At 46.0% G+C, this 26,484-nt stretch overlaps 1 protein-coding gene across 3 annotated transcripts in view; it reads right to left on the reverse strand.

The window, feature by feature from the left end:
- Positions 1 to 26,484, reverse strand: part of EHMT1 (euchromatic histone lysine methyltransferase 1) — a 124,900-nt gene that overhangs the window by 86,806 nt on the left and 11,610 nt on the right. Inside the window, exon 1 of one of the 3 annotated variants that reach the window (XM_072882912.1) lies at positions 20,604 to 20,737. The exons of 1 other annotated variant lie outside the window; for it this stretch is intronic. The gene's annotated coding sequence lies outside the window, so the exon portion shown is untranslated. Of the gene's footprint in view, positions 1 to 3,002; positions 3,139 to 20,603; positions 20,738 to 26,484 lie in introns of those variants that run through there. One more of the 3 variants, XM_072882913.1, reaches the window with a different exon arrangement.

Below are 26,484 nucleotides of genomic sequence, written 5' to 3' on the forward strand. Positions count from 1 at the left end.
ACATTAGGAAAAAAAAAGCAAACACAAGATGCTGCAATAATGTAAGCAGCTCTCAGAGATGTGAACCAGAGAACGGGGGAAGAGATGAACGTTGCAGAATGTCTGCAACTGAGCACAGCAGCCCCTCGCCTTGTTTGCTCTTGGCCACAGCAACCAAAATCTGTTTCGGAGGCAAAGCAAGGGAAGGCAGGAGTCTACTGGGGAGAACTTTTGCACTCCAAAAAAAGAGCATTTGCACTATTTTTATTATACAAGGAACAGGAAAGGGCTTCACCCTTCCAGTGCTCTGTCTGGAGCCCTGACTCCCTCCCAGTGCTGATCTCCTGAACCCAAATGGGCATCAAAAGCATCATGGGCCTTTGGAAGCTTCTCCTCTGTGTTCATGCAGCCTTACCCCACAGAAAAGACAAGCAGAAGTGGTTGGTTCTGGTTCAGTAATACTACCAAAAATAAAATAAAATAAAAGTGCAGAGGCAATAGGAAAAAAAAAAAAAGTCCTGAGTATTTTTCTTCTGCGACAGGAAGCCAAATGCCAGCCTGCAGCAGCCGCTTGATCACACTCAGGCTTCAATTAAACAAACTCAAGCACTGCCGAAGTCAGCTTCCTTTCCTTGAACAGTTTTGTAAGACATTTGCTTGGTAGCTGAAAGCTCTGGAGTTTCACATGAACCTTACTAGCGGCTGGATCATCCCTGTCACCGACTTCAAAACCCAGAACCAGAGCAGCGCATCAAGACAGCTCGTTCCCATGTGCCTTTGATTAATGACTCCTGCTGCACTTGGGGAGCTGAATTTCAGCATTGTTTTCACGCACAAGCCAAGAAAAAACAGCCAGCTGGGCAGAATATGGCCCTCCAAGAAAGATTTCCAGGATTCCCTGCTAGTCAGCAGCTGACAATATACAGCCAGACACTGTCAGCGGAGGGAGGGTGTTGCACAGCGTTACCATGGCACGTTCGTTACGCCTCGCACAGACTGTGGGATGATCCTTCCCCAGACGGGTGAGAGTCAAGCGAAGAGCTGCTGCATCACCTGGCAAACATCACTTAGCTTTTTCATTGCCTCCTCGGCGCGTTCAGCTCTCGCGACAGACTGACGTCGACGTGGGAGCTGTAGCTCTGGTCTGGCAAAGCACCTGGGAGCCGCAGGTAAGGGGCTTGCTCCCGACATCCGTCCTCCAAAACAGTCCCCGTTGAAATGCATGGGACTGCTTAAAAATAAATGTGCCCTCGTCTAGGCTTAGTAATATATTGGTTCAAAGCAAAAACCCTGAGAGGAAGTAAAATCCTTTGCAGTCTTTTGCACAGATATGTACCCTGCACCATTCTTCTGCCCATGATATAATTACAGCCCAAACAGTCCAGGCTTCAAGCGAGAGGGACCTTCCCAGCCAGTCCAGAGCACCATCACTCTGCAACCTGCCTTGGAGACAGCTGTCCTGTCTTCTCGCCAGATCAGGTGTAAGGTATCAGCAGACACCCGATATAAGCACAAATGCTTCTAAGCCTTGGCTGCGGGTAGGCAATATTCTCATCCTAGCAGGAGGATTGCTCAGTGGCTTCCTCCCCCCCCCCGCCCTTTAAGAAAGGGGGAGGGAAAGGCCCACTCAGATCATGGTAATAATTACATTAGCCCAGATGGTTATAATGGGAACATCCCTTGGGTACCACCATCATCATAGTAATATTTTTGATATTCCCCTTTCCTGACATGCCTCAGATGTTGGCATGAAAACCTGCAAGGGTGGATATTTACAGGTCAATATGCTGTGACATGCCTGCAGCACCAATATTTTTTTTTCCCTTAAAGTCCTTCTTTAGAAGGAACAGAGTAAAGGATCAGCTATAAAGCAACCCAAAATGCCTGTCATTTCAAACTGCATTTAACACTCTTCCTCTCCACACTGAAAAAAGCATTGCAGAACTTCCTGTAAAGCCCTGCATATCCCAGTGCTAATCTAAATATGCCCCATTCCCAAGGAGACTGAATGGATGTCATAATCAAAGTTCGACTTCAAACTATAAAAACTCAAGAAGAGGCTGCATCCACTGCAATGCACGAGCAAACAAAAAAAAGAGGAGAAACGTGGTTCAGAAGTAACACAAGTACATACAAATTTTCCTGCAACAGTGTAGTTCATACACACCAGTCTAAATGCCAGTCTCATGTGTTTGTACGGCAAGACTAACTCTGCAGGGAGGGATGCTACTAAATGGGACCTGCTGTTCAGATCTAAGTGATGGAGGAAGGACACCCACGTGTATATAAAGTAACGAGTCCAGTAATTTGAGGGATTCTTATCCATTTATTTTCACCACATTCTTATACCTCATTTCTAATGCCTGTAACACTGCCTTGCACTCATCAGTTAACTTCACCTTCAGGAGTCTGTCAGTGTGCTTGGGAAGAAGGAAGGTTGCTGCCATCATTTTGTTTTAAAGAGCAACATCCCAATGGATCCAGCTGTGTTGATTTGCACAGCTGCATTACAACAAGCTCCTTACAGAATTAAGGTCAACTCGGCCTGTATCTCATCATAAAAATTCACCAAATATTTTGTCAGGTACATGTAATGCACTTCTAGAGGTGAAAGCCAAACTTCTCGGTAAGAAGCAAACTGCACCGAGGCTCATGCCTTTCAGACTTGCAATGTCTATCAGTGACACAATTAATTTCTTTCTCTCCATGTAACTGATAATTAAAAGGAGGATCTAGCTTCACTGTAAAAGCCAATGCACATCTATGTTAAAAGGGCTACTTGAAGATAGGTTACATGATGGTTAATATTATATTTCCTTGCCTTTGCTAGTAAGTATACAAAGGACAAAATGGCAAATTAACTTAAACTAGCTATGGAGGTCAAAAAAATCCTATGCTTTGTTTTCACTGGGCTGCAGTGCTGAAACAGTCACCCGTCCTGATGCAAACGTGGCGCTTTCGGCATTGCGGACAGTGCAAGACTGTGACACAACCATGAGACAGATGTGGGAAATGTGACTTACACGATTTCTTCATTCATTAGCCAGGTACAGTTGTGCTTGATTTCCTCTCCCTTCAACCATTCACGGATTTTGTGGGAGACCTTCAAAATCAGAAAGTTTCTCAGCCTGGTAGAGCACTGCCTTCTCCAATCTCCTAAATGATAGGAACCGGAGATCCTCTGAGATGCTCCCTGTGGAGAACGGAAGGGTCAGTCCTGCCCGTTCATCACTCCGTCCATATTCAGAGGCTCAGGGGACTTTTTTGTATCACGTTTTAGTCACTGGCTTAAAGGACAATTAAAGCAAATATTCCGCAGCCTGCTGCAGAGACAACGATCAGCACTTGCCTCCCAATCCTTCATTTTGTTTGCCATCTTCACCTGTTGCCCATCTTCCTGCCTACACATCCAGGTGCCTTTCCTTTAACCTTGCTTTGGGATTAGAGGTTTTTTCTGTTTGCAGTTGTTCACACGCACAGATGCCCAGTCCCTCACGTTTCAAAGCTTCATCATCCATGCCATTTTTTCTCTTCTGTTTTGAAATCTCTTCCTCTGTTTTTAATTCCTGTATTTTCTTTCTCCTCTGTTTCTAATTTATTCTCTCCATCACACTTCCGTCTTTCTAATCCTTTCTCACTATCCTACTGGGACAGGTTTTAAAACAAAGATCCTGCTGCTACTCACCTTGAGGTGCAGGCAGCAATGAGGCTTAACTGCTTTATTCTGCAGACTCTGAAAGTGAGCAAACCCCCATGGAAACAACCAAAACCCCAAAAACCCTGCCAAGATCCCTGCTCTAGTCTCAAAACCCACCAAATTCACTCCAAAGGTATATACACACTCCACTGGCCCAATGGATAGGAAGGTACTGCTGCTGCAGGAATAGTCTCTGGTATCCTAATATAACCTAAGGATAAATCTGAATACTCTTCCCCATTAACACCTGACCAATGAAAAGTGATAACGTGTATAACTCCAAACACATATGTACACGTATGTGGAAATACAAGGAGTTTTCTTGCTTCTCTGTCCTTTTTTTAAGATTTTTCTACAAGCTTGGCCTACCTTGTCCTGCCCAGCTAACGATGCTGCTCTATTAAATGCATATTGGATCCTGTCTGAAAATTCAGGTTTTAAACAGCTGCCCCTATCCCACTTGTAAGGTGAACTGTTAAGCAAGTATTAGTGCAGCAAAAATATGAACCCAGTCCAACAACAAAGAGAAACATCCCTTTGCAAATAAAACTGATGGGTGAAACAAGTCATGGAAGTGAAGCCTCCCCTCGCACACCACAGCCCGCCGGGAGCCCTGGCTGCCCATCCTGCCTCAGTTCTTAGCCAAATGCTCAGGCAGTATCAGCTCCCCACGTCTCATACAACACTCTTAAGTGCAGGTAACCCAGGCTTTACTGCTCAATCAAACCTCCCAAAGTTCATACTTACTCTGAAAAAGAGAGGACCCCGTAGGTGAAGAAGGTCTGTGCAAGGCAGCTGGCACTGGCACCCTGGGGAAGGGGGTCTCGACCAGCCCTGCACAGCCAACACACAAATCGGGGGAAGAGCGTGCCTCTGGGCCTCTCCCACGTATCATAGCCTTGACTCTGCAAACTTCAAGGTACTTTGGTCCACGTTAGCAGCACATTTTAAGCATTAAAAAACCTGCTTAAATAAATTAAGCACCTGCTTGAAGTTAATTTGTGCTACGGGGTCCCTACCGCGAAGCTGACAAAGCCAAGAGAGGGACAACGGGATGAGCGATCAAACAAGCAAGCAATGATCGAGCCATCAGACCTCCTCCCAAGGACCCTGTTGGGGCTTGGACCCTCCACGTGGTGCATTTCACAGCCACAGAAACTAACCAAAAGACAGGATGATGCTGATTTCTCTTCTGACTCTGGACCTCTGCCTCCCCTCTCCAGCATGCCCGTTTGCTTTTGCAGAGGACATTTACAGCGGTGACCTCCATTCCATTATGCCTTATATTTTCACTTGCTTTCTTCCATCATGAATCATTAACAATCCCCATTTATCATCATATAGTTATTCCTTTAATTAAAATAATAAAGGAAATTGCACTGAAGCTTCAGGGTTTTTTGTTTTGTTTTGTTTTTAAAAAAAACCTATCCCACAGAAAAGTATGCACTTTCTACTAAAAAGGAAAAGAAAAAAAGAAAAAGTAAAGCATGGTTGAATTTTGAGCCTACCAGCCTTCTACACTGCCCTTTTTACGTCTGACAACACAGAGGCGTGAATGCTATCAAGTCACACACAGGTACTGGCAACACGATCCTGCTTTGTACCACTTCCCAGCTAGGTGCTCGTTTTAATACAACACAAGCTGCCATACAATTAAAAAGGCCTCAAAACAAAAGGCCATAGAAAAAACTGCTAATATACCCAACTACCCTCATTTTTAACCTTAAACAATGAACAAGGCATCAATATAGAACTACTTGTGCAATGTGTCAAATTGAAAAACAAACAGTCCCCCACCCCCCATTAAAAACCCACCCAGCAGTGATATTTTCTACATACTATATATTAGGAATGTGTCCCAAGGCACTGTAGACTGCGAGCAGCATTTCATGGCTCCCTTTGCCCATCCACTCCGACATTCACAACAGCGAAGCCCTTCCTCGGCACAGCTGCGTTTAAAGCAGAAAAAAGGGGGCCTGCCTTACCACGAGGCAATTAACAATTGGGTAATTAAAAAGAAATAATAAATAAATGCTTGGCAAGACGAGGCGCCTTTGCAATCCATGGCCTTACCTGCTGGGAAGGGAGAGGCGCAGCGGGAGCCCGCCCAGCAGCAGCACCCTGAGCGCGGCCCTTGGCAGAGCACAGCTGGCAAGCGCAGAGGCTCCATCCTGCCGGAGCCTCCGGTGCGGGGGATAAACTAGCCAGGAGACAACCCGCTGCTACGTGCCGCTGAGCCATTTAAAGTTTAGAGGCGTTTTGTGCAAGGTAATCTTTAGGAAACCCCAACGGAGTGAAGAATCAGCAGTAAAAACCTCTTAAGGCAAGCCTGGCGTGATGCATACCTCTGTTTGGCTGTGCTGGCTTTTTAGATTCCCGTCAAGGATTTCGGAGGCCTACACCGGCGCGTCCACGCGCTCCGCACCACAGGAGGTGGCGAGGAGCATGCTCAAAGGGAGCAGCATCCTCCCGGCACGCCACAGCTCCATCCCGTCATGGCCCCGCGCTGGAAGGGGAAGCGAGGAGCCGGGATGCTGCGCTGCTCCCGGAGCCTGGCGGGGGAAAGGAGGCGAATGGAGGAGAGCGGGGACAGTTTTTAAACTCGCTCGATCATTCCTCGGAATAAAATTTTAAAAAATTACTCATCGAGAAATTAAAATGTGCAAACATTTTGCTTGGTGTTCCGACTGCCACATTTAATATTTCAAACAACATCCAGGCCAATATTGTTGCTTAATTTAACATAACTGGATCCTGAATGCATCTCTAACAGATTAAACCACAGAAATATCCACATGTTTTAATGAGGATTTGGCACTACTCAGAGCCAAGCAGATTTTAGCAATATTTTTGGACTACAGTTTCTTTCAGAAGAAAAGAAAGCCCACTGGTAAGGATCTGCATTCCCTACATTTCAAGCTTTTTTGCATTTAAGTGCAAATTGAAAAACCTAAATATTTAGTGCCATTATAATTCGAGCAACATCTGGACAATTTTCTTTGCCTCGTAAAAGATTTTAGCCAGCTTTGCAGAGGCTCAGTCCATGGAGCTCAGGCAGAATGGCTCCTTTTACATTTGCATGCTTCACTCAGATTCTGTAGTTTCTATGCCAACAAGCATTTGTAACTCTTTAAAAAGCACATTTGGAAGTGGGGGGAGAAGGAAGATTTGAAATGTGATAAAGATTTTTTTGTTTGGGGATTTTTGTTGTGGTTGTTCCCCCAAATCTAAATCATCCATTCCTCATTTTGTTCGGAGCCCTGGAAACCTCAGAAAGGCCCCATAGGCATCACCTCAGCCAGGGCAACTCTTCCACCTGCTTCAAAATGCAGCAGTGACTCAGAAAGAGGAAAGTTTGTTCAGTCAATCTGATGTATCAAAATATATATACACACACATACTCGCGCATATATATATATATTATTATTCCAGTTCTCTCTCCAGACAAAGAATCAATAGCAAACGTCTGTCGGTGTCTCTTCAGACAATAGCTCTGCGGGGAAAGCAACAAATCTGCAGTGCTGAGAAATGAGCCCTCCAGACGTACCCCAGCCCGACCCCAACGGGCTCGTGAAACTCCATGCAAATTGACGTGGCCATCTACTGCAGGCTACAGGGCCTGTGCGAGTTTCCAAATCCCAAGGGAAAGTAAACAGAGACAAGCAGCTACTACTGAACTGTCACTCAAAATCCAGCAGTTTGATTTTTAACCAGATTTTTGGAAGCGACACCTCCCCTTTCTCCCCACCCCCAGTCCCAGACCTCACAGATGGCTCCAATTTTATAGTTAACACTTGTGCTCAGCACTGTGACATTATAGGTGCACGGAGACAAAGAAAACCACAACCACGAAAAAGCAAAATAAAACTTTCAAAGCCAACAATACTACCAACCCTATGTAAGTAAGAGAAAAAGCTATATTTTTTTACACAGATGCAGCCTACTAGACGCATGGTCATTGTGAGTTCCTCTTCCGCCTGAAGTTCACACGCGGGACCTAGCAAAGCCTTTGGAGCCTCTCGGGAACGCCAGCTCATCACGAAGGTGCCCAACAGAAAAACCAGCCAGCCCAGGCCGCTTTGCAGCAAGAACAGTTGAAACAAGTTGTTCCCACCAAAAGGCAGGACCACAGCGGTGTCTCCTGGAGGAGCTGCTCACCAGGAGGAGCTGAACGGGCAGCACAGGCAGGGTAGCACCTACCATCGCCTGCTTCTATTAATTTTCTTGCCCATGAGCTCCGGAGGATGAAAGCCCAGAACACACAGTGATACTGCCAGCACTACACATTCATTTACAGGCTCATCGTTAACAATGGAAATCTATTAGCCCCTTCAATCCACCCCCTGTGCATATGTACTACGTAACCTGATGTGCTGGGAGGGCAGACGAAGGAAAGGTTGTTGATGCCATGCAATAATCAATCCTAACCACAAGACCAAGAGAAAATACTCTTGAGGACCCAAATATGATAAACTTCTCTTACTCCAGCTAGACAGGGGATACAGAGAAAGGAAGACTGGACGCCCTTAGCCAAAGCAAAACGTTTAATGCACTGCTATTCTGGCAGGGCACTGGTTCCTTCCCGCCCCGCACAATCATAGATGATGCAGTGCATCAGACAACCGATTTCATCAGCAAGCTGGGATTTGTTTTCGCAAGCAGGGATCAGGACGAGATCCAGGAAGGGCAAAAACTCCCTCGGGGAACAGGAGACAAAAAGACAAGATTATCAGTATAGTGGTGGCGACTGGAAAAAAAAAAAAATTAATTTTCAAAAGCAGTATTGTCTCACAGGACTAGTAACAGCCCCCAGCGAACAAACACAGTTACTCCTGCAAAGAGCCATCAAAAGATCAGGAGAAAAGGCTGCGTCTATAAAACTCTTCTCATTTGAAAAGGGCCTATAGGTCACTGCCTAGCACACGAAACGCCTGGAGCATGAGGAAGGTGCCTTGCAAAACACAGCCCTTAACACCCTCTCTTCCAGTCTGCTGTGCTGTAGGAAGGGGCTCGAGTCCTTCTCCAGCCCAGCTCCCGTCCCCTGACGTTCCCTGCCACGATTTCACAACCTTTGCCATTTCAAAAGCCCTTCGGGCAACCACACCAGCAAGCATGGAGCTATTTTACAGAAGACTCTGCGTGACTGATAAATTCAGGCTTCTCCCTCCACATCATGCATACGTATCTGACGCTGCCTACGGATCAGGACGATAACTGCTATAAATTAGAGTATTTTCACCTACTTCAATGAACTATATGGGTTTGTACCAGCTGGAAATACAGCTCCATCTGTGATTTAAGAGACTGAGCCTAAAATACTGAAATCAACGGCAGCTTTCGACAGACAGGAGGTGGCCACCTCAGCGTTCTCTGTCTGGGATAACTTCTTCCATGCTACGGACAATGAGCCAAGTGCACCGACAGCAAGAAATAGCAATCCATACCAGCTACAGAACGAACAAAACTGGGCAGTTTTATGCTGCAGCCTGCACCTACAACCCCCCGGGACTTCTGAACAGGGAGGAGAGAGAGATCTCTCCTATTAAGAGTAGGGAGAGTGACTCGAAATCAATCTTTGGCAGAATCAAAGTCTGTCGGGACTCGCGTTAATGAATTCCCCTGCCAGGTTTATGATGTTTAACAGAAAACAAATTGTTGTATGCACAGCATAGCAGGTGAGACCTGAGGAGGATATTCACACACCTGGTTTTTTGTTCCCTAAGCTCTCCTAACCAGGAGAGAGTCTGTCTCCCTCCCTCCCCTGTGCTAAGGGACATTTGGGCGATGAACAGCTCTCTCAGCCGGGTACGGCAGTCTCCTGGAGTTGGGTGGTATTAAGATACCTCCATTGTTCTTCTGCTTGAGATGGCAGCACAAAACTCTGGCTGTAAATGCAACAGATGATCACATGTGCTCTTCAGCTAATGGAAATACCCGGGGGCCATGGGTCCTTTGTGCTGAGCCTTCTCCCAGTGGGTCCCGTATGGGATTACTGCAGCAGCCAAGTAAGAGAAATTACTATTAGCTGGACTAACTGCTACAGAAAGATCATGAAAATGAATTAACTCCTACCCTTCTCTCTTCCATGATGGATCACACTCTGCTCCTTTGGAGCAATTTCACATAAGGGGAGAGGGAAACCTACGACCAATATGAGGAATTTATTGCCATATGGTTTCTTGTGTTGAAACACAGCACTGAAACTGTCCCCAACGCCTCCTGTCATGCTGCGAGATGAGGAAAGAGCCAGGGCCACATCCAGGTCTGGTGCCGGCACCTTCTCCCTGGATACAGTGGAGATGAGCTCCACCTCCGCTGTCCCTACGCCTGGGAGCCCACACCTGGATGTGCAACGCTTACAGGGACGTGAATGACTGGGCAACAAACCCTTTTCGTTACGCAAGACTCTTGTTTTTAACACGTCGTGCTTTTTCTCTTCACCCACACTCAGCGTAATCCCCCACTGGCAGCACGGCCATCCCCAGCTCCAAGTTTTTATGTGTTTCTCAAAGCTTGTTGAAATAAAACTGGAAAGCAAAGTGGAGCACAGATTCACCACTCCCCTGACGCTGGCCTAGATCTGAAGCTGTCCCACACTGGCTTCACCAGTGTGCCAGGCTGGTCAGGAGCCCTGAACGCATAGCCTAGTATAAAAAAATAAATGTGTTAGCTGACAAAATATGAAACTCCCTCAACCAACGCACCCACAAAAGCTCTAATTTAGCTCTCCGATTCATCACTGAATATTACATCACTTCTGAGTCTTTTAAGGAAGCAATCCAGCATTTTCCCAAATTAATCAGGTAACTTTTTTTTCAGCCAGACAAAGTTAAAAATAACTGAGAGCCAGGTAGGTGTCAGTGAAAAGCTCTTGCAGGGAAAATCTTGTCCCATGACACCTGTAAGGAAGTCAGTCCTTGCTCATCTCCAGGCACTGAAATGCAGCAAAGCCACCTTCCCAGCAAACAAACACAACCAAGCCCAAGGACAACGCTCCCCACTAATGCCGGATAATTTTAGGGCTTCAATTGCAGGCAGTCCATATTGCTAGCAAAATCCTACATAAGACTTGCACTATCTACCACAGCAGGCTTGACCCCATTTTCATATGCAGAAGAAAAAAAAAAAAACAAAAACCCTCATAATCCTACAGAACACAGAGCAAATAGCACTCTCTGGGACCGCTTGAATACCACCCTATTAAAATACAAACATGTTCCTACAGTAGCTCAATGATTTTAAACATTCACCATCTTTTCATTTCAGGTTTTAAGCACTTTGCCTGGCAACTGTCTGAAGGGCAAATCATTATGGAAATAGGAAGACAATTAATTTTCCTTTATTCTGGAAGAGAGGATTATTGGAATAAATAAAATAATCAGCTTAGGCAAGAGCACAATTCACAACTTATGAAAAACAGAGGACTTCTTTTTCATTTTTCTTTCCAAATAAAAGATTTTCTTGCATGGAGTTTGCAAGGCAAGTGCAGAAGTTTTGGAGTTAAATAACTTTGGACTGCTAACTCACAAATAACTCCCTATATGCCATCAACAGGAGGAAGGCTGTCATTTCAGACACTCTTAGAGCCACTTTTTTTATTTATTTAATATCGCAACTTAGAACACCCCCCAAAAAGATACAAAGGCTACCCCTGGATCTCATTTTGTACAGAGGCGAATCTGCAGCAGCCCCAGGCTAGATGCAGCCCTCCTGCAAGTGGGAAAGGTGTCACGGGAGTAAGAGCAGCCACAGCACCGGGCACTGACAACAGCAGGTCATTGCTTTTTAGGGTCCCCTCCCTACCCAAGGCTCTGCCCCCAGTAAATCCACATTGAGTCTGTCGAGATTAATGAATTTATCTGGATTTCAAGCACTGCAGAAGATATTGGAACCAGTTTCAAAATCAAGCAAAGGAAGGTTATATGCTAACACTTGCTGATGAATGCAAAGGAGAAGAGCGCCTGTCTAATCAATGCCACTATTTGACGCCAGCCTGTACCACTGGATGCTCAGCGTCATGATTAATATGGTTATAGGAGTATCTGATACACTGTGACACACATGTATACCTACATACATGAATTAAGTTAAAGGTAAGGCATTTAACTCCCAAACCCCAGCAGGAGAAGTGAACAAGAGGAAAAGGAGAGCCTTCAAGTTCATATTAGCAAGAGATGAAGTTATTATTTACTGAGAAAATTTTGGGATATCTTGGTAAGACCCATACAGTTATTTCTGAAGGACTCCTCTAATAAGCAGTGTGAGTTATAAAAATAGTATGGAAACTGTGGTTCAAGGTTGCTACAGCCTCGAAAAAGAAACAGATAATTGATGTAGGCACAGATTCCTGGGAACACTAAGGACTATAAAAGTACTGAGAAATCAAATTGATGATCTGGAAAATAAGATGAGATTAAGAATGATCAGGTTAGTGGGGGCTCCTGAAGGAGCAGAGGCAGGAGAAAGCAGACTTTTAGTTTGCAGTGGGTTATTAAGGAGGTTAGGGATGAATAATTTCTACTGTTTGTATCATGTCCTGGTGAGCCATGTCCCCAGACAGGCCAGTTACGTAGTGCCCCGCACCCTTCCCGGGGAAGGAGCTCGCTCATGCATCAAGGAGCCCACGTGTTTAAGCCAGCTCATAAATCTGAGCCTGGTTCCAGGATCCGGCCCTGTCTCCCTCCACTGCTGCGACACCAGAGGGAAATGCATGACTCAAAGCTGCTCCCTTTGCTTTCTCCAGCAGTGGCTCTACAAACCCAGGTGCCCAGGCGCAGCCACGTCGCAGCAGCAGCACTAGAAAGAGCTCCCGCACATACCGGCACCCCTGCCCTTCCCACAGGGAACAGCCATTTCTTCTGTTTGCTTCTCTAGCTGCAAATCACTGTGGCAGCAAGTAGGTCACGGACTAGATGGCGCTTGAAGAATCACCTGCAGTTCATTTCCTCCTCTTCTTTTTTTGTTTAATTTTTTTTTTTTTTTTTTTAGGAGCCACCAAGTCGCTTCACCATCACCTTCAAAACCAGCCTCTGCCAGCACAGCCCCATCCATCCATCCATCCCTCCCCATCCTCTCCTCCTCTGACTGCTGTGCTCACAGCCCTGTCTCCTGCGTTTCTGCCCTCTCCCTGCTCTGATTAATTCCATCTTTCCCCTGCAGGTGGATGCAGGTCTTTAAAGCAGAATTTTTTCTTCCATCTTCCCTTTCACCACAGACCATATTTTTCCAAGCACAACGTACCGCACTGTATTGCTTCTCTAACACTCAGAAGCTCAAACCTATGTCCTCCATGCTGATCAATTCATTAAGCCTCATCCACCACGGGAGTGTATTCTACTAATTTCACAGCCATGTTAAAAAATGCAGCTCCTTCCCCCATGCCCGTAACTTCACTTATTAATCCTCAGGGAGAAGGGGGGTAGGGAGTCCCCTTTGCAAGCTGCTGCTTTCAGGCTTGCTCCGGTCCTCTCTCAAAGCCAGGGCTCCCACGGGCTCTGCTGGGGAGATGCCATGAGCCCTTCCCTGCTTCGCCCAGGCCGTGCAGAAGACCTGGCAGCCGGGCAGGAGGGCTCAGGGCAGAGGAAGAGCACTGCAAAAGGGCACGAAGCAAGGCTGCAGCAGCAAGGAGCTAGTTCAGGGTGTTAAGCTGAACCGCAGCCACAATCTGGGTTTCAAAATGGCCAGGAAGGCAGGAGATAAAACTTCTCCTCTGAAGCGAGCCTCAGTAAGGCATGAAAGTGGAGAAATGCTGCGCGTTACAGAAACCCCTTCCACACAGCTTCACCGCAGAAAGAGGATTCATCACAGCAAATAATTACAGGGCTTATATCATAATGCCTGGTTTTAAAGTCATTGCAAATTGACTAAAGGTTGGCTGAAGCAGTTAGAAGGGAGAGAAGCAAAGACACCAGGCTTTGAAGTGGTCATAATTTGATTATTAAAGACTGGGACTTTGATGCAATATATTACCCAGCACAGTAACTTTCTCCTCCCTGCGATTGCCAGGGTTGCATAAGGTTTCTTTAGATACACCTGTAAGATTCAGTTCCATTTTGTTCTTTCTGTTTTGAATACAGTCCTTGGCTGCCACGATACCAAAGAGGTGAGCAAGTCCCAAATTCAGGTTTCAGTTCCTCCACTGAACAAAGTTATGCTGATGGAGAAAGAGACAAAACTGGCCACATGGGCAGAATTTTTCACAGAAATCTAAAGATAGGAGCCTGCAAATTCAGGCAATGAATCCTCTTGAAAAGCCCGAGTTACCCATCTCAATAAAAGCATCCGGGAGTCCCCTGCACTGCATTCCCTGCACACACCGCAGTCCCACAGCCCCATCCACGTTGACCCACGAGTTAAAGACCCGGGGTAATGTTTTTGGGTGGGATGACACCTCTGCTCTGTGCAGATGACTCCAGCCTGAGCACTGGCTGTTGCCTCCCCTGCTGACACCCCCGCTCCCTGCCGGCTGCTGCTCCTACAGCCAGCGCAGCAGAAGCAGACGTGCCCCATCCCCTCAGCTGCCTCGCAGCGGGCACTGCACCCATTTCAAGCAGGCTACGAGCTGCCCAGGCTGAAGAACCAACCTCTGCTCGCTTCGGCCATACAGGAGGGCTGGGGGGCTCACACGGGGAGCGAGGTGCCCGCTCCGTGGGAACACCCCAGCAGGGATCTGCAGAGCTCCTCCGGCAGAGCCCAAGAACACATCCGCAAACTTTAAACCAAACAAAAATCAACTTCGGAGGTAGCTATCTCTTCCTTTCAGACTTATCAGTTCCAGGGCCTGCTGGAGCGGAGCTGAACGTCTTCTCGGCAGAGAAGAGCAGCCCTGCGCAGGAGGGAAGCAGCTGCGGGCTGAGGCTCTCGCAAAAGCTGCTCCGATCCGGAGGCACAAAGTCCCCAGGCCACCAAAGGCTTGGTAAGGCTGAAGCACGGTGTTCCACGCTAGGGGCTCTCCTCAGCCACTGAAAATAGTTCATTTTCCCCATTTTACTCTAAAACAAGAAGAGGAGGAGGGCTTTACTCTTTGGCTTTGAGCCAAGAGGCATGGCACTAAGGAAACAGTGTCACCTTTGTCCTTTTGCTGAGCCTTTCCCCTGTTTTCTGGTGCCAGAGATGCCCACCCTGGTACTAGAGACCGAAGGAAAAAAAGTTTAAAGCTGGTCCAAACCATTCTAGGGATGAACTTGATTCCCTTTCCCAGTGAGGCTGCAATAAAGAACAAGATGACAGATCCAGGCTCCCTGAAGTCACTCACTGCGGAAGGGAAAGACAGGGATGACCTGCACTGCGGGCGAGCCAGGGACAAGCACCTCGTTTCAGCGTATGGACCAGTCCTGGTGCCACGGGACCTCTGGGTCCTGTACCGGTAAAGCAGCCCCCCACCTACACACTTTAGGTTAAAGATGTATTTTTGTTACACCCTGATCATAAATTTTAAGGTTTATTTTAACTTTCTTGCTTTCACCTTTGCTTTTCAAAAAACTATTTCCCAGCCCTTCAACCAAATGCACTTTAACCAGAATTTGGTCGTTTTCCTCTGAACTGAAAACCCCTTGTCGTGGTGACAGATACATCGCTGGCATAAGATAAAGATCTGAAATAGAAAACACTCATCCACCAGTGAGAAACATGCAACATCGCTGGATCCCGACAGAACCACGGTCCTCCAAGAGACGAGTCTTTGTTCTCACGATTTCCAAAACAGTATTCTGAAAACAACGTCCCTCCCTGTATAGATTTATATTGCTATATCTCTATCATTTTCCTTACACCCATCAAAACGAAGATATAATTAACCCATCCTCAATAGAAATTGCAATGATTTTGAAACAGCAAGAAACAATCTATTTGCATTTGGTAGCTAATTATTCCCCCTACGCACACAGCCATCAATGTTCCCTAAAACCATCCCCAGAACAGACAATCTGTGCTAGCCAGAGCTTCTGGAAAGGAGGGGAAAAGGAGGGACTAAGCGAAAAACCTCAACATTGGGGTGGCAAAATTTTCTTCAAACACGCAGCATCTCGAGCTCAGCCAAGTCTGTAATAGAACTGCCCTTCTGAACTCATCCGACAGCATTACCATCCACCTGTGTATGGCATGTAAGCTGACAGCTACCACAGGACGACGAATCTAGTGGGAGCCACTGACATTTGCAAAATTATTGAATTATTATTCCCTTCTTCACACCACTCCAAGGAAATACGAAGCCTTTTTCCAATACACAACATTGCAAACAAATCCTGCTGCCGTTGGACATAAATTTAACACCGGGTAACACCAGGACTACTCTCATAGCCATACAACACATGAATTTTCAGTGGCACAGGCAGAGTTGCATCTATTATTATTCACTCCTCGAAGGAGGAAGGGTGTGCCCTTCTTCCTCTCGTACACAGTCCTGGAGACTTGCTGAGGAGTGATCTCTAACAACTTGAGCTCGAGGGGAGCGATTTATTCCAGTTAGGTACATAACACTCAAAACAATGCCCTTCCCCGCCCCCCCAAGCCAGGCAAGTTTTGCTGACAGTTCACCTCCATTTCCTCATCACTCAGAAGGATTAGCTAGATGTTTTTAAGAGGTAAAGACGCAAGCCGTGGTTAGCAAGCACTGCCTCTCCCAGCTCAAGCACTGCTGAAGCAGCCTGAGAAAAATCAAGCCACCCGGGTATTTCTGCTTGACGTCCTGGGAGCCCCCAGGTTGGCCCTCCATTGCTTGCGCTGTAAGTATTTGGAGGAAGCTGATATAAAGCATCAAGGGTGGTAAATCACATCCTCCTTCACCCACGCTTTCTGGAGGCGAGTAGATAAAATGCTGTTCACTCACTAGGAGCTAACAGAGGTTTTCCTTCCTCCAGGATGCACCCGCAAAGCAGCGACTGGGAAGAAAGGAGCTCGGTTTCACCTTGACGCAATCCGTGTGCCTGCAACACTTACCTCGCTGGCAAGGCATTCTCTCCTCAACATGCAAAAAGTGATCATCCTTTAAAGCAAAGCCAAAATATCTCAACGATTATTTTTCTTCCCCCATCTGACACAGGTTTGCAGCTCCTCAGGCATGGGGAGGAGAGGGAGCAAAATAAAAAAAAAAGAGACTATTATTCTGTAGGCAATCAAAGCTAATCCCTTTACACAGTTTCTTTCCAACAGAAGCATGATATATCGAGTCCCACTGGGTTCTGATCACAACTAAACAGGACTAGATGTTTTCAGCTCCCTTCTGCCAACACAGCTCAACGTGCAGCAGGCCTCACCTCGTATAATCATTTAACTCAACACGAAGTCACCCTGGTGCTCTACCCCAGCTCTAGAAAGTCAGCCCGTGCCTCAGTATGGCCTTGCACGGAAATAGGATTACTTTGGCCTGGAGGAGAAAAAGAAACCACAACATGAAGGTCACCCATAAAATCATTACACAGATCCCTCTTCCCCAGCTCTTAGAGAAAAACCTTTATCAAACCCTCAACCTGAAAGTAGAAACACAAAAAGATATGTACATTAATCCCATATACCTCCGTCAATTTTTTTCCTCGTGTCTTTAGAGCAGTTGTTTACTGCAGCCAACTGCAGAGAAATTACAGTAGCTTAACTCTCCAACTCCCTCTAAAGGATTAATCTTCCAGTGAGCATGCTCACGCGAGATCTTTTTTCAGCAGTTGCATCCATTTCATGAAATGAGGGCTGCTGCAGACATGAGGAAATGCCATTTCAGGACTACAGGCAAAGTTAAACAGCCCCAAAATAAGGGCTGATCCCTTCCCAGAGCTCTAGAAAGGATCTCTGCCCAACCCTCTACCTCCAACGAGGTTTAAAGATTTCACGTTCATGTGCCCTTGCAGGAAGAGGGGGGGGCTAGTGGTTTCCCTGCGACGCACGTTTTAAATGTCTGATCTTGGCTTTTCTCTACAAGCTGGTGGACAGTTCATCCACCGAATCTTTAGTCAAAAATAGCTTCTTCTCACTGGCAGATTTTTCTTTTCTATCACTTGTTGGCTCATCTTTGCTTTTAAAAAAATCAGGAAGATAATTTGGGGTGCAGGGGGGGAGGGGAGGGGTAACATTCAAATAAAAAGGAACAGCTTTAAAAATGTAGTTCTCAACTCTGCATCACAGTAGGTAACAGATCCTGAGACACATATAACTCCACAGATTAAGGACCCATGCAAATGAGGATTTGCTAGTAGACAACAAATCCAGTATCTAAACAAGGCTGTTCAAGTAATCTTGTCCATTCTCTCCTAGACCACTGTCGATTAAACTGCTCTCTTTGAGGTGTTTCTCCCTCACCCCAAACGGTGCACCTTGAATCAGAGCTTTCCTGGTGAAAATAAAGCTCCAGAATCAAGGACAAGTATTTATACTTCAGAAACAGATTCTTCCATTTCCATCTTCCTATATTACCAGGGTACTGCCGCTCCCCTTCCCATTTATCTATTTTATGTCCTGTTGCTTAATTGCTCTTTGTAGCTGATAGAGATCCAAGCCTCCCCCTCCCCCACAAAAGGCTCTTATTTCAAGTTTTAAACCCTGCTTGAGTCTAGGACACATAGAGACCAGACTGCAACCCCTGAGCGCTGGGGAAAATCTGGAGTGGGCTACAGCCGAAGGTGTGAGATTGCTTCACAAATCCAGTCGCCAGGCTTCACCCCAGCCATTACAAAGATCTAAACATTTATTTTTTTAAAAAAAGTCTTGAATGTCTTTGATGCCATGAAGCCCCTTTTATGTTTTAAGCCCTACACGTGAATCCACAAAAAAGGCAACATGTCATGATAGTGTTAAATAAGGGCTATGTCTGCTTTTTAAAATGAACGCTCACCATAGCGACAGTCTCCGTAAGGAATGATAAAACGTATGGTGACACTGGATATTTTGTTCTGTTGTCACCTAAATAGAATCACCCACAGAAAGGAAATCTCTGTTACCATGCATTAAAATAGACGCTTTGTTTTATTTATAAAGCATCCAAACTGGTTGGTTTGGATGTGTCATAGCACAGGCTGTTCATCCACCCCTCCCTGCTCTATCCTTTGGGGACTTAATGAACGATGCCTGCGCTCATCCTGCCCTCGCCTCCACTGATCTCAGGTGGTGCTGAGGCTGCTCCAGCCTCTCGGAGGAAGGTTTGGAGTGAGGGTGGGATCTGTCCCTGAAAATCCCTGCAAAGAAAAATCCCAGTCTTTAAAGCAGGGAGATGTGAAAGCCTTGATGCAGGAAGATCATGTCCTGCACTTCCTCCTCCATTGCAGGATTACACCCAAACATGAAGTTGGGATATCAGATATGGAGTTATCCTGACCTGTCATTCCCAATTTGGAAACCAGTCATACTCCCTGAGAGTTTAGACTGAAGATTGACTGCTATTGATTCTTCTTCAAGCAAACGGCCCAAGCTGGCAATCAGTCAATAATAAGCAATTACTCGACAGCCTCTTATCTCCAGATGCCAGCCCAGACAGCTCGATTCATAGAGGCAGCAGGTCAATAAATCAAAGCTGTTCTCAAATTTTAAAATATCATCATTTAAAAACCCACCCAGCCTTCAACCTGGGTGAAAAAGCAGCCAGGACAGAGAGATTCCCACAGAACAGTATGGTGGCGTATTACTAATTTACCAAACAGGAGATAGTACGTGATGTGGTGAAATCCACCTCTGACACTCCTCATTTGTCATGAGTAGCATGAAAGTTGCAGCTGGATGAAGATGATGAGAGAGAGAGGAGGAAGTGAACCCCTTCTCCTTCAAATGATTACTCGCAGGGAAGAAGCAGAGCGGGGCAGCCTTCCTTAAACGCTCACCATTCCTGGCTGGCTCACGTTGACCCACCTCGCTGTTCACTGGCAGCCTCAGAAACACCAACGAAAAGCGTGTTGAACAACACCGTGATGGCAAATTGATGGCAGCTTTCTAATATCCCTGCTGTGACCTCTATACCCTGAGTATACAATTAATCATTTCATCCTAGGAAATGCGCTGCTTTGCTCTTTCATGGACTAAACAGGATACAAGTATGTGAGCCAAAGGCTCCTCTTGTGCATTCCAGTGTGGCCCAGAGGCGATGCTGTTAAGTCCAGTGGTGCCAACACAGTGCAAGAGAGAAGAAAATCAGCCTTGCCGAAAACTCATATAGGCATTTTAAGCTCTCAGTGCAGACTCCCTTTAAAGACTCATTTGTATGAAAAGAGCTAAGAATTGCCTATATAATTTGCAGGAGACCACACAGCTGGAATATGAGCCTGGTGCAACGGCAACCTTCTATCTAGTATTGCAGAACCTAGAAACTCTGGTACCTTCACTGTTTATCCATGAGTTCTCACAGAAGTCATGGAAACAGCCTAAAAGTACCAGCAGAACAGAGCAATACTTAAATAACTCTGCTTCTGCTGCTAGAGGAGGCAGGTGGCCTACAGGATGCTGTATCCTCCACATCAGGTGTTAACCACTGGCACAGAAGGAGGTGCACAAGGTACCAACGAGCTGCACCGGCACAGTAAATCCAAAACCTTCAGAGCCCATGAAGCTTTCTGCTCATGCTGCAGAAGTGTCCCAGATTTATGAAGCTTGGGGCAGCTCCACCAATGTACCACAGTGTAGCTGTGACCCCATCTAGGCAGGCTGCCAGGCGTCTAAACAATACTAAATACATAAGAAAACCAAGAGAAGAAGGTGGTGTGACTTGGGAAAGTGGTATCTCTAAGTATGGGGGACCAGCAGTTCCCAACGAACATAGAGCACAGAGGCTTCTTGCTTCATTTGACATGACCACTGGTCCCAGGAAGGAACATATTTGTATGTTCCTCGCAGCCAAACCTCGCAGACTGAGCCTTTCCAATCACACTATCTTGAAAAAACAAGATTTTCAGCCCAATATCTAAACAAAAAGGGGTGAGCCACTGGAAGCAGGATCAAGCCCGTGGCTGGTACTCACTGTTTACACTCTATTTGCCAGAAAATGCAGACATCTGAGGACGTAGTCTAAATGTCCTCAGGCTGCAGCACCTTCCAGAGGTGTGGGAGGGATGGTCAGGTGAAAGGCAGCAGATAATGAATTACTTCAGTCGTACTCGCCAGTTGGGTCAGAAGGGCCTGCTGAGGTTTCCACCTCTAGCTACACACAGTGCACTTGGTTCTTTGTTTCATGAGTGGCTGGGACAGCAGGAAGCTGTGGGAATGTATGCCCAAAATCTGAAAAGGATTTCTCTTCTTCTTATCCACAGAGCATCTGCAGGTGGCTTTTACACTGTCAGGCTGGTCTGTAACATCGTGGCAAAGCATGGAAGAGCACTCAGGAGAAAAAAAAAAAAAGTGTTAACGCATAATACTGTATCACTATCACCATTTATAGTAAAGCCACAAAACGCCAAACCAGCTGACAGGATCCCACAAACCACACTGCAGAGCAACAGCGGGCTCCTGAGTTTTGCAGCTTATCAGAATTATTTTCATACAGTATTTTTATACGTGCATTTTTCTGGTATAAAACACGGTGCCCTTTTCTCTCCCCCTCCAAGCGTACAGATGAATGGCAGGTCAGCGCATCCGCGCTCTAAGGACAGTCTAGCGTCCTTAGTAGCACAGCTCTAAAGGGGAGCCTGCAAAACTGGAGTTGCTGACCACTGAAACAGTTATTTATTTCCCCACAAAGGAGAGCAACCACGCTGCCTGCTATTGGCCTGGCTTCAATGGATACACGGCTTCAGTCTAACCTGCGTTGTCATACTCTGTAAAAGGAAAATAATACAGCAACGTTACAAACCATAAATGCGGCGGTAACACAAGACTGTTTCTCATCTTTTATGACGAAAGAAATGCCAGTTGCAAGACAGCCAGGTATCACAACCTGCCATTCATCCTTCCCATCTCAAGATGCGACCATTTCATACAAAAGCTGCTGATCACCTGTTGTGCTCTGCTTCCTTCTTTTAAAGCAGAGTGTTGTGTTAGCACCAGGGTCCCATTGCTTTGGGTCTGCAAGTGTTGCTAGAGCAGCAAATGCTAGAAACTGGAGCAGAGAACAAAAGGGCTTCATGGCCCCAAGGAGGATGTTATCAATGAGATAGCAAGAATGTAAATCAAGACTCCTCTCTTAAAGCAGAGAACTGCCATCTCAGATACTTTTGGTGGACAGAATGATAATTTAGCAAGTCCACCATCTCAGTAAGAAATGACAGCAGCTCAGCCCCACATCTACTTCTTATCAGGAGCCCCACGACTGACCAAGGCATTGCTCCTCTTCATGAGCGTATTTCATGCCCAGCATGAACATGCCATTACAGCCCAAGGCCTCACGGCTGACTTTGGGGCAGCGAGGCAGGAATTAGGGACAGACTTTTCTGTAAAGGCAAAGTAAATCCCTACTTGCATGTTGAGCAGGTTGCCTTTGCAGAAGGAGACCTGGTCAGAATACCTCTCACTGGACAAATCCAATTTAGGTTAAATTCCAGAAGTTCATTGGGCAGGGTAGACAAAATTAGTCTCTTAATGGGATCTCACTGTATTCCAGGCACCTTTCAGGGCCTATCAGAGTGGCCCACGTGGTTGCAATGAATATGGATGCTTTAGAAAATAATCCTCAAAGCAGACTGATTCAGGGACTTTCCTTTGGCCCTTCTAGCACCCTCAGCATGGAGACAGCACACAAAGGTGTGTGCACAGTGCCCTAATTGTAAATATTACCCACTGGAGGACAGTAAACAGCAGGCTTCTGTGTGATTGCAACCCACTGTCAAAATCAGTCCATGGTGGTTTGTGTTCGCTGCATCACACTGCCTGCAGCACCAGTTTCAATACTGGAGAACTTTGGAAGAGCTCAGAAGATCCTTGTGCTTCACACACGCATGGATTCGTTTTGCCCCCCGCTGGTTGCAAGGATCTGACCAACTCTGATTTGTCTCTCAGGATAAACAAAGGCTGTTTAAGGGGGTCCTTTTTCATTTAGCAGGAACTGTCCCTCCGCACCTGGTCTTCCTATCACCTATGCCAGTGCCTTTCAGCCTTTGGTCTGACAACTTCTTCCAGAAGGCTCTGAGAGGTAGCTAAGAAAAGCAAGCCACTTGCAGTAGTCATATGTGCTATACAGGCATTTACACCCTACTGGTATGGGATTAAAAACCACTCAGACAAACTAAGCAGAAGTAGCAGAGAGGAAGTCCTGGAGGCGTCTGGCTTTAAGTATGAAAGCCAAAAAAAAAAAACTTTTTTTTTCAAAGGTTAAGCAAATCAGTTATCATTTAGCAAAGGTGACAAAGACAAAAATTCTTGTGGTGGCTTATGAAAATGAGTATGATGGCTAGCAAAGGCAGTACCAGCTTCCAGGAAGTAAGGCTCAAGGCCTGGCTCTGAGCTGGCCTCACCTCCGGCTTGTAACACCTGTAGAGGTTACAAACCAAGCAGCAAAGAGCATGAACATTATTTCTCCATCCTCTGGATTAAAATTCAAAGGTGGAGAAGTTACATGAACTGCTGAGGATCACAGCACTGAGAGACTGCCTTGCTCTGGGAACAGATGGCCAAGCCCCACGCTCTCAAGCCTGCCGTAACGCACGGTGAGAATCCAGACGTCAGGAAAACTGAAGGACTTCACTGCAACCTAATCCAAAGGCCCTGATAGCACAAGACTGGGACTGCGGCCTTCCAAAACAGACAGGTATCAATGCCCCGATGCCTCCTAGCGTGCCCGATCACAGCTCTGGGAGAATCATTGCCTCCTCCACCCTCTGAGCCTCCCACTGTTTTGCTCAACGACATACCTTTCATACGGCATGCAAAGCAAACGAGCAGTGGGATACGGTCCAGCCCCACCTCGACTGGCATCAACGCTCCAGCTTTTCGTTTGCATGTTTCCAAAATAGCTTGTTCCCCATTTGACCCATTAAAAAAGAAAAAAAGGAAACCCCAAACACAGAGAAATACAAACACGTGGAATGACAAACACAGAAATAGTATAACATAAAAAAAAAAAAGTAAATTAATTCAAGGATCTGATTACTGGTGCATCCACAATTTTTGCACCTTTTTAGCTATCCCTGATAGAGGCATCCCATATAGCCTGATAGTTCTGTTGAGACAATTCAAAGCATATTCAAAGTTATACCAACACAAACACGCTTCTATCAACATGACTCTGGTCAGCACACTTACATGACATGCAGCGCAGCCACATTTACACCAGTGTAAACGTGCTTATATCGACATGGCTAAGCCCTGTGTCTTCTTAGCTACAACAGTACAAAGTGCTAACTTTAACTGTCTGTTAATTGGGATTTGTAGAGGTTCAGTCTGTATATGCTAAGAGCTCTATGGAAATGAGTTCTCACAGTACAATCTTAATTAATAGTCATAGCTTTCAACATGCAAAGGAACTGCCATGATCATCCTGTCAACGGTTATTTCTACAAATCCAATGGCTCATGGCTGAAAACCTGCAACTGCTGTTTAAAACACGCCACCATCTCCTGCTTCCTGGCTTCTTTGCTCTGCTGAGGAGGGCTGCGAGGAACGCGCCTCTGCAGGAGCCCTTAGCCAAGAGGTCTTTATGCCGTGGAAGTAGCTTGCTTCACTCAGGAGGGCTTATTTTGCCAGCAAAACTGCACCCACGCTCAACCAGTACAAGACACCTGCACAGCCTTACCAAGGAAGCATTCCTAGACGAAGGCATGGCTCACACCTACCCACACATCTAGGGCTTCAATGTGCAACCCTATACCCAAGGCACAGCCAGCACGCAAGCCATTATGTCACCGATGAACAGCTCTCCCTGTAAGGCTGAATGCTATGGCATATTGGTAATTATTTCTCGGATGTGTAAATGTTTGCAAGATCAAAACCTACCTGTCTAGCCACGTTATGCAATTACAGAGCAGAGCACTCAGCAACACACAGTTGTGCTCCTCTTCTGTCTGATCTGGATCTGCAATGTACCATTGCAAGAGGCACCATGGGCTCATTCCCACATCTAGCTGCATTCATATAAATAACCTATGCCACAGGTAGACCACTTGGCACACTCATGGGGCCAGGAAAGGGTTTTTATCCGGTTTGGGGCACCACATCCCTGGAGAAGTTGATGCTGTCACATAAGCAACTCATAGGCTCTAGGAGAAGAGGTAGAGATTTTAACTAGTCCTCCCATATGCTGCCCAGCCCAGAAGGCAGCAACGCGATATAGCATTCTCGTGTCAAGAGAGACAGACGTGCTTAATGCCACAGTGCAGCTGGCGAGTTAAGGAGAGGAGACACATCACCAAGATAATGGCAGCGTCTGCATAAAGATTAGCTCTAAAACTAAGCTTGGGGAAACCGCCCCTGAATTCACATGGAGCATAACAAAAATTTTGATTCAAGTATTCCTGTAGAAAGAAATGGGGAAATTGTGTTCCTGGAAATTCATTTGCAGAGGTGGCCTGTGTGTAACAGTTCCCAGATAACAACGCTGAAAGAGCAGTATGTTGAGACACACGTGGCTGAAAACGCAAAGAACAAGTAATGTCATCTGGCAGAGGCAGGAAACCCTTTCCTCCTGCCTTCACCCCTCAGGTGATCTAACATGAAGGGATATTTACAGTTAACAGAAACCATATCCTACGTTGACCAAACCTTCGCAAAGCTCTGATAATGCAGTGAAAAAACAATACTGGTTGATCTTCCTGCCATGCAACTTAAGTTCTAGTACTCAATATAACACACTCCTTCCCACTCTTGTGCCCAGAGCCAAACAAAGCGGATCCACTGGAGAGTGAGCTTTAAGTAGGATTTAAGATATGCCTTGAGCTTCTGATGGCAGTCCACAAAGGAGTGGATCCTACCCAGGCTGAGCAAGAGACTGTAGTAACCACATGGTTTTGTCATGCACCGAATAAAAGAAAGCATTATGAATTCATGCCAAAGTATTAATTAATATTAACATAATAATTTTTCTTATTCAAAAAAATAAAATGGCTGAATCAACCAACAGAGCAGAGCTTTTTCCAGTGCTTTTGCAAGGTCAGCCGCAGCCAGAGTGTGGCTGGGAGGAACCTGCACTGGCGACGGGCACTCCTGGGCTGCGTGGCCGTGACACAGCCCACGGCAGAGGACGCTGATGGGGGACTCCAGCCCTCTTAGCCCCCTCTCTGCTTTCCCCCACTTACCTGCACTGTGAAACTGGGCCTGAACCTCCAGCTGCAACTGCTACACTCTTACGCAAAAGCACCAGACATAAACAAACAAAGGGGAAAGTTCACCAAAGTGACACTTTTCTACCCAACGTTTTGCTTTAGAAAAGTCAGTGACAGGTTGTCAAAGTGGGTTTATTAAACGTGGATCTTTCCTAGCAAGGGGCACAGAATGGCTGTACAGTAGATGCCATAATTACATAGCTTTGTTAATAATTGCATAGGCTGGAACAGGATACATTAGCCTAATTTAAGAATGGAATAAGAGAACATGTGAAAGATTACAGATCGCATTTTCAAGATAAAGTCCAATGTTGCTATCAGAAGTCCAAAGAAGAGGCGCTGGACATTTGGAGTCATACTGGCTTTGATCATAAATAGTTCATATCTTACAAAGTGCTTCTAGAAAAAGTTTTCTACTTCTCTTAATCAGGTCCACCCATGATCTCAAGGAATGAAGCCAGAAACCAGAGCACATAAACCAGAGTATATAAAATAGCAAACATTTTGACTTATGTAACTTGCCATCTCTTACCCAGTGAAGATAACATTTAAAAATTAACATTCTGCATTTCTACAGCCCTTCCAGTTGAAGGCTTCTAACACCAAGTCAAGCCTTATAACTTTGTAAAAATATTACCTCTGTTTTACAGATGG

The sequence above is a fragment of the Ciconia boyciana genome, chromosome 18, assembly GCF_034638445.1.
Source record: "Ciconia boyciana chromosome 18, ASM3463844v1, whole genome shotgun sequence".
Taxonomy (NCBI): Eukaryota; Metazoa; Chordata; class Aves; order Ciconiiformes; family Ciconiidae; genus Ciconia; species Ciconia boyciana.